The 14,615-nt window shown below is 37.6% G+C and overlaps 1 protein-coding gene across 5 annotated transcripts in view; it reads right to left on the bottom strand.

The window, feature by feature from the left end:
• The window catches only part of Magi2 (membrane associated guanylate kinase, WW and PDZ domain containing 2), a 1,275,072-nt gene that overhangs the window by 365,057 nt on the left and 895,400 nt on the right, over window positions 1-14,615 (bottom strand). The window lies entirely within an intron of this gene.

Here is a 14,615-nt window from a genome sequence, read left to right on the forward strand (position 1 = left end):
CACAACCTTCCCTAACCCATAGATGATTATAACCCCTTAAGGGAATTATTACCTAAAATCATGGTGAATGTTATTGAAGAAGACAAGCTTCAGGAAAATGGGACCTGATATGTAAGAAACTCCCCCAGCCACAGTTAATTATAACCCCTCAAGGGAACTATGGTTTCCAGATCTCATCCTTACAACCACTCCTTGTGACTAGGTCATCACAACCGTCACCTAAAAAATCTGCTAAAGGGTATACCAAAAGACAAGTAGCCACTTAAGGGGTACAAGAGAATAGAATAAGGGCATTTATACTTAAACCCATTTGAATATGTTCAAACCTCTTTGAGCCCCTGATTCTGTTAAGGCCACATTGTTCTCTTTGGGTCCAGGTCATTCAGCACCTGTACTGTATGCTTATCTTTCTTATTCTCACTTTCCCAAATAAACTTCAGCTTTCTACTATGTGCCACTGGCCTGAAATCCTTCCTGTGAGATTATTAAGAACCAGTGGCTGAGAATCCCCACAGCTGCTTCTGTTCTGAGGGGAGGTCTCACTCCGTGACATAATAATAATCATATTTAATAAGTGATTTTAAGTAACATTTACTATCTTCCAGAACTTTTGTAATAAAGTACACATTTATTTTCATCATTATGAGAATCCAAAGATATAGGTACTGTAAGTTTTTCCATTTTTATAGATTAAGAAACTGAGGCATTAAGAGGTTAAGCAACTTGCTAAGGCCACACAACTAGTAAGCAATGGAGTTGGGATTTGAATCAAGCCTTTCAGATCCTGAATCTCTTGTCCCAAACCACCATGCTACATGGCCTCTCTTAAAATAAGTTTTAGATAAACATCTGTCAGTCTTTTAAGAAAGCAAATGCAGATTCTGACTCAGTGGATATGGGGTGAGGGCTGAGGCTCATTTTTTAACAGGTTCCCAGGTGATTCTGGTCTTTAAGCCACCTTATTATAATGATGAGAGAGAAGAAATACACAGGAATTAAGAACCTGCATGAAAACATGCAGGTACATTTACATTCTACTAAGCTAAAATCTTCTGCAGATAGTAGATTTCATTTCAAATGGGCCTAATGCAATTGCAAGATCACCTGAGCTGTCTGAGCACAGTGCTAATTTTAAAGCTAAATGGAATTCAGGAAACTTATTTAAAACAGAGAAAAATACCCCTTCATTTCTGATTTTATTTAGTCTAGATTTTAAGTTAAACCATTTATTTTTTCTGATGAGTACTTTCTTTATATTATAAAAAAATTAACAATATCCTTGAAAATTCTAAACAATCATGGGGGATAATCCAACAGATAAGGTTGGAAATGGAGAAAAGGGGAATTTTCCAATCTTCTGAAATACTCCTGAAGAGGGAAGTCTATATGAGAACAGGGATGTGTCCCCCAAAGTGTTGCAATTTGTTTATTTCTTGAGATCCTCCCCACTAGACCATCATTTCTTTAAGTCTTGTGATCTTTTAGGCCAGAGGATCACCTGTTAAAATACAAATAATGTTTTCACAGTCACCACCTCAAAGGGGTTGGCTTTCCTACCAGGATTGCTAGTTGACTAAATTCTCTCAAGTCTAGCAGGAGGGGCTACTAAAACAAACAAACAAATGCAGAAATCCCTGGGAGAAAGTTCCATCAAATTCAGCATTCCTGACTCAGAATTGTGTGGAAGTTTGCATGAGCATATGGGATCACTTAGCTCACTTTCCCAGTCAGGTGTACAGATTTGCAGCTTCTCCAGGAGCTGAATTTCCTCACAGAATCACTTAGGTATACAGTGTTTTTGTTTTTCTTTTTAGCAAAAGAAAACATCTATTTGGTTTATGAATACCTTTATTACATTTCCTGCTGATTCAATGAACTTTTGATTGGCCTCCATGATTGCAAACTTCATTCAGGGGATGTGTGTGAGAGGGGTACGGTAATTATTTGAGACACTTGCTGACAGGAAGACTTTCAAAAGTCGACTGAAGGTTTGAAGGCAGATCACAGTTTGCCTGTTTTCTTTGGACTTTCTTTAGATGCTAATAACTGCTAATTAGAGAAAGCAAGGGAAGCAGTGGTTGGTAATGCACTTTAAAAATTCAGTATGATTATAATATAGAAGGTGACTGCTCCTTCTCAAAGGCTAAATGAAAGCAGTTCTGATATTTATCAGGTATTTTATTGGCTTCACAAATCACATTAACAGTTTTATATGTAGGTGTTTAATCAGAAGCTTATTCCAAAAAATATTTGTGTGACTGGTCAGTCAAAAGTTAGAAAAACAAAATCCTAGAGGTGGAAAAAAACAAAAAACAGAAAAACACAGACAGGATAGGAAAAGGTAATCCCAGGCCTTATGGCAAAGGTGGAGGCCATGACCCTGATACCATATCCACAGAGCTTTCATTTTTACCAATTAGAATATTTTTTGTCTTTAAGCACAGCTTCACAGTTTTAAATCTGATGATAGGAGTGGATATGCTTAAATTCTTAAACAGACTGGCACTATATATATATATATATATATATATATATATATATATATATATATATATATATAGATAGATAGATAGATCTATTAAAAATAATGCTGAAGAGAAAAAACAGACTTTGGGAAAAGTCAAAATTCACAAAGAAATAGCAAAGACTAAAAAGAAGGGGGGAAGGGATATGGATATTTTGGGCCTTAAATAAGTAAAATATTTACATAATTAAGTGCACTTTTACATTTTCCAGAGGTTGTAGCCACTTTCTAAGGGCCACAAAATCAAATTGAATTATCTTAAATCTTCAGAGTTGAAGCTTCTAATTTAATGGAAAGTGTAAATGAAATTGAGGTTTAAAAATTCAGTAACTTTTACTTCATGTGAAACACTAGACTTAACTATTAAATTATTAAATTGCTAAAATAGCAGATCTTTATTATCTGATGCTTGGCAACTTTGGCTGAATCTAGCTACGTATTCTGTACATCAGTAGAAAAAAATAATTCAGCCTAGGTCTGGCCAAAAAAAAAAAAAAATCAGGTAAAACTTTTTCTTTTGCCAAAAACAATTTATACTTGGTCTTATAAAAAGAGAAGTGTAATTATTTTGAAATGAATGGAAGTTATTAACTCCTGTGGTATTTAGATTGTAATAAATACAAGGCTATAAAACTAAAGCACTCTTAAAATTAGAATTCTAACCACACTTAAACACACAGTCAAGAAATTCCCAACACATTTCATATCTAGTCAGTGAAACCCATGAAAAGGGTTGTGTTGTGATTCTGGGTCTCAGGAATTCAGACTGTGTGTGGTCCTTATGCCCTGAAACACATTTCTTCATTATTGAGTTGTGTAATGCTTTGTTGACTTTCTTTGAAAAAAATTAGCATTTTTGTATCCAATTAATACAGTTAATAATCACCTTTGGTAAGAAGATTTAATGCCTAAATAGAAATTGTTTACCAAATTTACCCCGTTTAAAATATTACATGATAAAATGGACTGAAAATTGAGATTATGAAAAGAATGAATAATCACATAGATTTATAAAACATTATCTCCATTTTTTTTAGTTGTCAATGGATCTATTGTTATATTTTTCTATATGTGGTACTGGAATTGAACCCAGCTCCTCATAAATGTTAGGCAAGCACTCTATCACTGAGCTACAACCTGACCCCATCATCTCCATCCTTAATGGCTATAGCAATCAGAAAAGTATGAATAAGATGTGAAATATTTACCATCAGAAAATGTAAAAAAAATCTCACTATAGTGATAAACTTTAATTCTTCCCCTAAGACTTTACTAACTATAACTATTAAGTTATGTAATAAAATAATCTGGTTGGTGTTTTATTTGCTTGTTATTCCCATGCTCACTCTAATGGAGTTACTTATGAACATAAAGGTCCAAAGACAGAGATGGCCAAAATAAGAATTACTAATATAAGGTCCAAAGTTTCTCTCACAAAGCCATCAAATATCAAGCCTTTTCCTCTTGCTATTAAAAACACTGGATAATGATAGTGACCAAATTATGTTATCATATTGTAACATTGCATGCATCTGTAACAAAAAATCCCCCCATTATGTAGAACTAAAATGCACCAATGAAAAAATGAGAAAAAAAATCATACATCTAAAGTGTATCTACCTCCTTTTTTTTTTTTTTAATTTCCCAATTTCAGCCTAACTGCCTAAGGACTTTTAACTGGCACATTTAGCATCAGAAAGCCTTTGAAGGAATGACTTGTTGTACAGCATGTTTGCATAACTTGTCACATGTATAAAGTGCACCTTTCAAGCATTAAAGGATGACCCCCAATTGTTATATCCCGGGAAGAGATTCAGTCATTGCTCAACATATCCATATCCTTCTTGTGTTTTATTTTTTCTCAGCCTTTAAACTTCCAGGCTGATCTTTCAATTCAATATCTAGCTCTTTCTGGGTGATTTTGAGCATCCCCCCTCCTCCAAATTTTCCCCATTTATGTTCAATCAAGCAAAGGACATCCCAATCACAATGCCATCAAGGGTCTGTGTGAGAACATCTCACAGTTTTGCAGAGAAGCATTTTCTGTCTTATACTCAATATTTTGGACAGCATCAGCACCAGCACTGATGAGTTCTATCAGTCACCGCAGTATCTGGGCCAGGAGTCAGCAGACAAGGAGTGGGAAAACACAGAACTACATTTCAAAGGATGGGAATAATGTTTTATTCTGATTTTCTTTACACTGGTTTCAGATGCAGAGAACAGTTGATTTTAGTTCTATGCATAGTATTCCTATAATAAATGATCAGTTTTCATCTTTTAGGTTTCTGCAAGGCTAAACATAATACACTTCACTTAGCTAATGACTAAATGACGGAAGCTTGGTATCCATAAAGGTCTCATTGAAACAAATACAACAGTCAGACAATTATTATATAACATGAGAAAAATATGGATTAATTTAAAATATTTCTCCCAGATATTAGTTGCCTTCAAGTACTCCCTTTTCTCAGCCAGACATTCAGAGATTAGTGTGTGCTAAGACCTCAGCCTAAGTACTTTAGCAAATTGGGCTGTACAGGCAGATATTCTGTGCATTGGTAGAAATAGTACTAGATCAGAACCCTGGCAAAGTTATCTCAATGAAGCTAATCAGCAGTTGTATACTGAAGAGAATAAACAAAAAATGAAAATAGAAAAAATAGGACTATATACTCAAATCTATTGTCTACTGAGAGGCCTTTGAGGACACCAGGGGGTCAAAATCTGCTTCCAGATTTCAGGAGAGAGGTGACGGATAACTTTACTAGAAGATGCAGAAAATTTGGGATGGTTCCCTGGCCCCTGACAGCTGGCCCTGGAGATGGTCAAAATAAGAATCACCACTATAAGGTCCAAAGCTTCTCTCTCACACAAAACCATCATATATCAAGACTTTTACTCTTGCTATTAAAAAACACTGGAGAATGATAGTGACCAAATTATATTGTCATATTGTGTGCATGTATGAATAGGTAACAACAAATCCGGCCACTGTATATAATTATAATGCACCAATAAAAAAATATGGGAAAGTAATCACACATCTGAGGTATATCTACATCCTCATTTTGATTTCTCAATTTCAGTCTAACTGCCTAAGCATCTTTTAACATTTTTCTTTTAATAGGGAGAAGAATTTGTTTCCAGTTTCTTATGGAATGGGGATAAACAAGAAGGGAAAAATGACAGGTGTGACTTTGATTTACTTCCTCTCCTACATAATTCCATTACTCCTCACATAAAAGGAGACAGTGTAATTCAGAGGAGGGCAATGTATGGGTTATTCTAGAACAGAGACAGTGCACTTAAAATACTGGCGACGTAGAAAAACTTGGGGAACACATGAGAGGACAGAAACATCAGCACTTGCCGATGGAAGAAAACAGGTAAGCGAAGCCAGAAAACAACCAAGCACACAAAAAGTAAGGACAGATGGTTGAAAACCCACTGTGCCCTACCGAAGAGTTGCTGGCTGGTCACTCTGACTCAGCCAATTCCGCAGCAGCCTTCACCTCCTGTCCCTGGTGTGTACCTGCCTGAGACTTAAATTCAGTCACTAAACGCCTCAAAGTTCTGCAGTTTGGATTCTGGAGTCTGTTTTGGGTTTTTATCCCAGCTCTGCAACTTTGCTTCCTGTGTCATGTTGGATGATTTATTTAACCTTTCTGTGCTTCTGCTTTGGTTTCCTGAAGTATAAATGGGGCAATTAAGGCACTTAGCACCTAGGGACTGTTGTGAGGATTAAAATGAGATAATGTGTTAAGAGGGCTTAGCACAGTTTCCGGCTTATAATAAATGTTCAATGAATGCCAGCTAGTATTATTATGTTCTTCATTTAATAGAAACACTTTAGAAAGAGTTACCCTTCTTGAAATATCAGTGGCATAGGCACTTGGTCAGAAAATCAAGCTGTTAACCCCCCGCCCCCAATCTTAACTCCTCTGAAAGATGTGGTTTCTTTTCCAGAGAGCCACAGGAATTTTAGCTGTGCTTGCCTCTCACCAGTGGACAGTTCTCTGCCAGTTTACCCAAGACTTCCTTTTAATCACCTCCAGCTGAGCCTACCCTAGTACATTCTGTGCTACTTTTAAAACTTTATAAGCCAAGAAAACAAAGTATAGGCACAAGTGGGTTCACAAGCTGCGAACCACAGGCAGAAGCCACTGGAACCCACATGTCCTCAGGCACTAACACAGCAACCATTACCCTGCTTGGAAAATGTGCCTGAGGTCACAGAGAACCCCAAGAATTGTTTCTGTTTCATCCATAAGTCACCCAGCACTTACATCCATTGTCAGATGTATTAGATGCATTTGTCTCAATCAGCAGATTGAAAATCTGGAACCCAGAAAGCAAACAGCTCCTTGCTAAAGGCAAATAAACCGATTTCTGTTGCAAAGGAAACTTTTTCCTGAGACTCACTGCTATTAAGATAGCACTTGCTTCTGCCTGGCCACAAATACATCCAAAGTTAGTAAATCCTATGGAGAGACATAAACATACTTTCCCCCAAGGGTTCACACATTCTCAAAGAAGAGGGCAAGGTGAAATGGGAAGCAGGGAAATGCCATTTTGAACAAGGTCCTTCACATAAGTAGGTCTCTGGAGATTTTTCAGGAAAAGATCTTGCAGTGAACTCATCCATCTTATTAATCCATGAGATTTCTTATTTTTTTTTAAAGGTACAGGTGAAGAAGCTGGCCCAGGATCATGTTTATGTTTATACAAAGAGTCAGGCTGGTCAAGGGACTGCATTTGCTTAATAAGGCCACTCAGGGTTGGAGAGGAAGACCCTGCTTTAGAAACGAGTCTCTTTTGTAGGTTCCTGCCAGACAGACAATAGTAACCCAATTAAACAATTCCCGAGAAAGCCAAGAGCAATGGAGTGAAAACCAATGAGGTGAAAGCCACTTGGATCCTTCCTGGCTCAGGCTGCCAAATCAGTCACATAGAACCCTCCAGAGGGGAAACCATAATGAGGAGAAAGTCCTTGCAAGCAGACCTTTGTCCTCAACTCGCAATTATACCTGGAGCCATCACGAGGTGAGGGGTCTGAGGGGCTTAATGAAGGCTGGAGAGTTTGAGGCTCCTCATGTGGGAGCCCAACGAAGCTGTCATGCTATGGCTAAGAATGCATGTATTAAAAAGCGAAAACAAACTAGTTGAAAAAGTAAACAAAAAAGTTTCCTGCCTGTCCCACATTAAATGCCTTCATGGTGAACTTTTGCAATTTGATTTTTCCTGGTTGGTTCCATCTGGTAACACAGGTTGCTCAGGGCACTTGCCTGGTCATACTTTTCTACCTAGAGATCTTATGTATAGGCCCTGCCTCTGTGTTGACCTACTGTATACCACTAATGCATCATACCTCCTAACTCCCAGCCACATCTCCAAGCTGGCCTGTTTTCAAAAGCCATTCAGATGCCTTTGAAGTCCCATCAATTTTTTTTTTTTTTTTGAGACATGCATGGCACCTGGTAGTTAGACTGGTCCACAGAGAGGGAATAGGAATGGCATTCAGTGAGCAAACATGATTTGGGAGTGCATAGCGGTTCTCTGTAGGGCTGGTATGATGGGCTCAGTGATACAACAGGAATGCTTAGAAAAGTTTAACTAAAGCAAGAGCTTGGAGAGCACAGAATTCCCCATTGTGATGGAAATGATGCATCTTGCTCCCAATGCACCAGCAATTGTATTGCTTGGCACCAATGAGAGCATTCAGATGCTCATGATATGTTGAAAAACTCTCCAATGTCACTGTCACCTTTCGGCAGGTTCTTAGGTGCTTCTTTACCTCCTCAGTCAGAGATAAAGCAGATCATTCCAGGTTAACAGAGGCTCCTTTGCATACACATCACATTCTTTTTAACTTCTTACAAATTGACCCATAAAAGCATTCTGGAATTTGAGGAAGAAATCATTCAAAAGGAACAAGTACTCTGCAATGTTTTCTTCTCTCAGGGCACAACAGATTCTAAACAAAGCAGGGCAAGGGCTTTTTTACCTGAAAAGACCCAGCTTGAAAAGCAAGTTTAGCTTCCACTCACGTGCAGGAAATGTGCTGTGGTATTTCATTCACCTTTTCATCCAGCCTCTGTGCCCAGGTCTTGACAGCAGATGGGAGTCATGGGTATGTGAAGAGACAAAACCAGCACAAGGACAGGGTCGCTGGAGCCAATTGCATCACAGTAAACCATACAACAAGAAATGGCCAGGAGCACTGATAACAGACTTTCAGGAGACAATGACGTGACATGCCCACTGAGTGTTCTCTTAGCATTTGTCTTGTGTTCCCAAGTGATATATCATGGTTTATAGTGTTCACTATGAAGGTGACGCTGTTGTGAAAGTTTATAATTCAATATGTGGTTTGAAAAACATTTTCCAAATACAAGCTTTAGAAATGGTGGCTTTGGCTTGTCTTATCATTGATGGCGTCTGATGAAAATCTTTACCACTATTCCTAAAATGTTTCAGAATGTTGAATGAAATAATAAAGTGTCAGAAGTGTCTCAGGAGTGATATAAAAACCATCAACATTGTTGTTAGTTGCTATTTTTTGTCACATATAATATTTGGTTCCCTTCATCCCTGATGGCACTATACATGAGACAGAAGGCCTGATGTCAGTTGGTGAAAGTGAAGTGGATGTACCCATTGAACACTTCTAGAGGCTCTGATGTGTAATATTTTCTTTAATCTTAGAGCCCAGACTTGTTTTGTAAACACACAAATGCATCAGAAAAAAGTGAATTCACATTATAAGGAAAAAGAAACTCTATTCTTATGACATCTATAATGCATTCTTCTGTATTCTGATAGTCTACACGAGGATCCTTTTCTAAAAGCTTAAAATAGTCACACACACACACACAAAAGTGGATTCACATTATACATAAAATAGCAACAATATCATGAGCCTATGAGGCATCCTGAGAATATGACTTAAAAAAAAAACAACACAACCAAATTTGATGAGAATTCACTTTCTGTGACTAGTTTCTGGTTTTACACATTTTCTGCATCTTATCCTAAATCAGCTCCTCAAGTCTTAGTATGTGAATCTGGTATAAGTTTCCTGGCTAAGTCTCCATGTCTGCCAGGATGTTATCCCGAAATTGTCACCAGAATATAGGTAGAAACCAGCTCTGACACTCAACTTTTGTATGTTACAGTTCCTGTGCAGACATGCTGTTTTATGGTGGAGATGCCAGATTGGGGTCAAAGTAACAAAAAAATCTGCTGCTGTCCTTTCAGCAATTCTGTACTCTCTCCAAACCTGGGTTTGGTCTGTAATTTCTCTTTAAGGAACCACAGCCAAGGAGCAGCTGGTACTGTTTACTCTCTTGCTGCACCTGTACTTCTGCTTTGCAAGGCGCAGAAATGGATTTCTTCCACATAACAGGAATTTCTGGAGTCTGGATGGAGTTCACCTCCTCCCCATTCATGGGCACACAATACACTAAAAGCAGGAAATGGGAAAACGGCATCATTAGGAGGCTGTTTTGGTTCTTCCATTTTGCTTGCCTTTAAAATGAATCTTTTCCTGTTTGCTACCCAGTGATGAAAACATCTTCCTTTGAAGAGAAATTAACTGAAAAGTGAACAGAAAAAAATAAGGTTCATAATGCAACCACTCTGAACACGCTCTGTTCCTGGTGAACCTGAAAAGTAGCTGGAGGCAGAGAATGTACATTCCTGGTTACCCGATTTATGTCAAGAAGGATTTCAGAGTATGCATCTCACATGCCTGCATGCAACTGGAAGCAGTTTGACCATTAGTGAGGAGTTAAAAACAAAAAACAAAAACCACTGGTCTTGAATCTTTCATTTCCTCGAAGGGACCTGATAATGGTAGGAGATGGAGCTTAAGTGCTGCCTAAGTCAGTCACTGTTCAAGAATCACGTACTGAGAACTCAGACCCCTCCATTCCGAGGACTGTGGAAACAGAAATGCCTCTGTCTTCAAGAAGTTTATAGTCAAGCTAGACAGATACAGATGGCACAGGGAGTCAAGTGCCTAACTCTGTAGCAGCTATTTTATGTGTGGTCAGATATGAGGGGAGAGATCAAGGAGGCAAAATGTTTGAAAAGGCTTTAATTGAAGCAGTAGGACAGGAAACTATAATCCTAGGATTTGGAGAGGAGGAGGCTGTCTAAGGAGGGGCACAGCAGGAGGGTCCTGCCGCACACCACACATCAGGCAAATAGTAGGAGCTCAATAAATACCCGTTGAAGTGAATGGCAATTAAAGGAGACTTTAGGTAGGGCTAAATTTTCATGTATTTTTTTCTTTTGAAATGTAATCCCCAACTCTCCTTATTTTAGAACCATATTTTCCACTGGCTATTATTTCCCAACAAATTGCTTGTATTTCCTCAAATGACAAGGATAAACTCATTTTTCTTCCAGAGTTGAAGGTTTTCTACTTTTTTTTTTTTTGACCTTGTTATTTTTCAATGTCACAATCTCTAAAGCTGCTCTGTCCAATAATGGGAGCCACCAGCCACGTGAGGCTACCGAACACTTAAAATGTGTCTGGTATCAACAAGTACTAGATTTACACATTAAATACTAGATACCATATTACACTGTAGTAATTCCAATGAGAAATGAGAGATAGTGGTTTGGTAAATAAAAGATGAATTGAAGAGATATCATCATAATACATCACAGTAACTAATTGGTTGTATGTACTCAGGAAAACATGGAGACAGAGCTGTCTTACAGGCTTTTGGCTAGGAAATGGTCTCAACAAACGAAACAGGAAACATGGGAGGAGAATGCTATTTAAGAGAAATGAGCTTAATAGTCAAGCAGAAGCTACCTGAGAGAAATTCAAGTGGAAATGTCTAATGGGAAGTTAGATATAGAGATTTGGGACATGAAGGAGGTGCTCAGGTTGGACATTTCAATACCTACCTTTTAGCCTCCCCTCCCTCTTGCTTTTTAAATTACAAGGGAGCTTCTCAGTAAAATTAAACGTAATTCCAGACTTGAACATCTGTGGTCCTGTAAATTTGGTCCCATGCTGTCTTCTCTACCTCTTTAAGAAACACAGCTCCAACCAAATTGGAATATGTTCATAACCTTGAAATTAGTTGCTCTCTGTATACCTGAAGATATAGAGATCAAGTGGTCTGAATTACTTCACCACCAAACATGGAATCTAAGCCTTTCCCTATGATTGAAATTTGTGGGGGGTAGTGGAGAGAAAAGGGTTACATGATCAGAATCACTTCAATTATTGAGAACTTTCAATTTCCACAGAAACAAACAAAAAGCTCTTCCAGACATTAGCAGATGGCAACAGCAATTACCTGTGTGGAGTCGCTTTGGATTTATGCACGATTAGGGATTTTGGTTACCTAAGCCATTTGCAACTACAGGAGCATCTCTGATTAGTTTACAGCTCTACTCACCTTCCGGCTAATGTGGTCTCTCCATTATAATTAGTTAACTCAGTCAAGGAATTCAGCCCGCTTCCTTAATTTCAAGGAAAACAATAACAAAAATCTAACCAAGCCAAAACAAAACACCATCACCATATAAATCTCACCCACACATGACATTTGTTGGAGGAAATGAAACAGAAGTCTGGTAGATCGAAGGGGTTGCATTATACAAATTTGAAAACAAATGTTATTTGCAGAACTCCTCTAAGTTTCAGGTTTTGATTCAGGTCTTTTTTATCCTTTCCCTCTTCTTTCTTTCCTCTCTTCCTTTTAAGTTCCATACCTCCCTCCCATTTCCTTCAGCAAAACAGCTCACTTCTGCCTCCATGGCATACCTCTGCCCATCTGGATCTTTGGCAAGAGGAAAGGGGTACTTTCTTGGAAGGTAGGTGTGACTGTGACTTTAGTTACATAAAGTCTCTGCTTCCCCACTGTTTTTTGTTCATTTACTAAGCAATTTAAGGCCCAATCCAGCTCAAGGAAGAAGGCTGCTTGGCCCCTTCCCTACCTATGCACATTTTGTTCCCCTACAGTCCTTACACTGATACCAGCACCTCCACTTTTCTTTGTTGAGTTATTGTGCACACATTTCAGATACATCCTATTTGACTGGAATTCTTTTGAGGAAAGGTTCTAGGTGGCTGATGCCAATCATTATCTTAGTACAAATTGATTAAATTGACCTCTACATCTGTACACAGGGAGGAATTAAGAAAAACAAACAAACAAACCAAAACAACAACAACAAAAAACAAAAACAAACAAACCTGATACACAGTTCTTTTTTTTCATTTTGGATAAATCTATGAGGTGATCAGCATGATGACCTTTTTGGAAATGAAAATGGTGAATCAATAATTCTTTTGTAATTATGTATCTGAAATCCCATCTATACCATGTTTTGCCTCATAAGTGGATTTCAAATTTGCATGGAAAACAGATTGTGCTTTGCTGCTGCATTTACCCAGTGGATTTGCTAATAATTTAGGAAGTTTGGTAAATATGATGCAGTGTAACTTGTAATATTTATTTGCTCTCTTGGCTGTGATTTTAATCCCCCAAATAACAAGCTCAGACAACACATTATTAATATGCTTTGTGCTGTTTATCAATATTTACTTAGATTTATTTCTTGAAAAAAATCCAAATGGGGCTATTTAACATAATTGAACATTAAAACTGTTTGATTTGATGCTGTTTTTGAACATACATATTAAACAAACAACAGTTATTGATGCAAACCTGTTTGTTCTGGTCTATACAGGAGATTACAAAGGGCAATTTCCTCATTCAGGAAAAATTAAGTTAGTGCAATTACAATTTGTTTCACTTCTTTTATTTTAATGTAAATTTTGGATGAGCCAAATAGAATCCATATGGCCTGTCCATTAACTTGACTTTGGGGAACAATTTATGGTTTTCATCCACTTTCCAGTTAACACACAGTGACTATGCAATCTTGTATCTCCCCTCTTGATGACAATTTCTTCTTCTATTTAGGTGTTGAAAACTCCTAAGTTGAGCTGCATTAATGAAAATATATTTATTGTGTAGGTTACTTACTTAAACTCTGAAAAATGTGTTTGGGAAGAACAGTTTTGAATGTTTTAATCCTTGTAGGCTTATTATGACATCTAAAGATCAGAAAGTAGTCCTGATTGACATTTGATAATAATGGGTTGGGGAGTCGTGGGCACTCAAACCAAACTAAGCCAAACCAATCCAGAATATTGTGGTCATAAAAATCCCACCTATACAAGACATTTGTACAAAGAAATGAAATATAGAAGTTCAGGAAGTCGGAAGGATGAACACTGTAGAAATACAAGAATTAACATTTTGTGTTAGATATGCTTTTTGCAGAAAAGGGCCCTGTCTTGGGCCTTGCACAGTATCGGCAAGCAGTATATGAAGTTCCAGACCCTGCCTTCACATTAGATATGCTAAGTCGTCCTTACTGTCACCTGTAAGCACCACAAAAGCAGAGCCTAATCATTTCAGCTCATTATAAGCCCATCCTTTAAAAAAGTATCTGAAATATGAGTCCGCCATAAATATTTTTCAAATGACTCTGAACTCTGATGGACTCATTCTGAGATTACTCTTTTTTTAATAATTTTTCTGTTATAGCATGTGACTAACCCTAAATTATTAAAGCCATTTCAGTACTTTTTCCTCATTTTGAATGAAAAGCACATGCTTTTCAATAATGTCATGGGATTCCTAAAACATTCAATAATTTTATTACCAACTGTATCTTTGACTAATCTATACACCAAGCAGTCAAAAATTTGAATTAACTTTAGCTGACTTTGGAATAGAGTCATCAAGAGTCTCAGAGTTGGACTCATGCCCTTCAGTTTGATCAGAAGGAGAATATGACGGCAGTTCCTCTCATTCTTTCTCTAGAAGGTGATGTATATAGAAGGAACAGAGGTAACTGGGGGAGATTATTCATAGACTATTTTTTATCCTTCCACTGAATGTAGATGCTGTGCATTTGAGCTCCGCTGGAGTGGAGATTCTCAAATGATTTTTAGTAAGGCCATTTTGTGTGTGAAAAAAAAATTGGCCTACTTATTCCAGCTCTTATTTGCCTGAGGCACTTCAAATTCAACTTTCCAGAGGTTTAG

The sequence above is a fragment of the Marmota marmota genome, unplaced genomic scaffold, assembly GCF_001458135.2.
Source record: "Marmota marmota marmota unplaced genomic scaffold, marMar, whole genome shotgun sequence".
Lineage (NCBI taxonomy): Eukaryota > Metazoa > Chordata > Mammalia > Rodentia > Sciuridae > Marmota > Marmota marmota.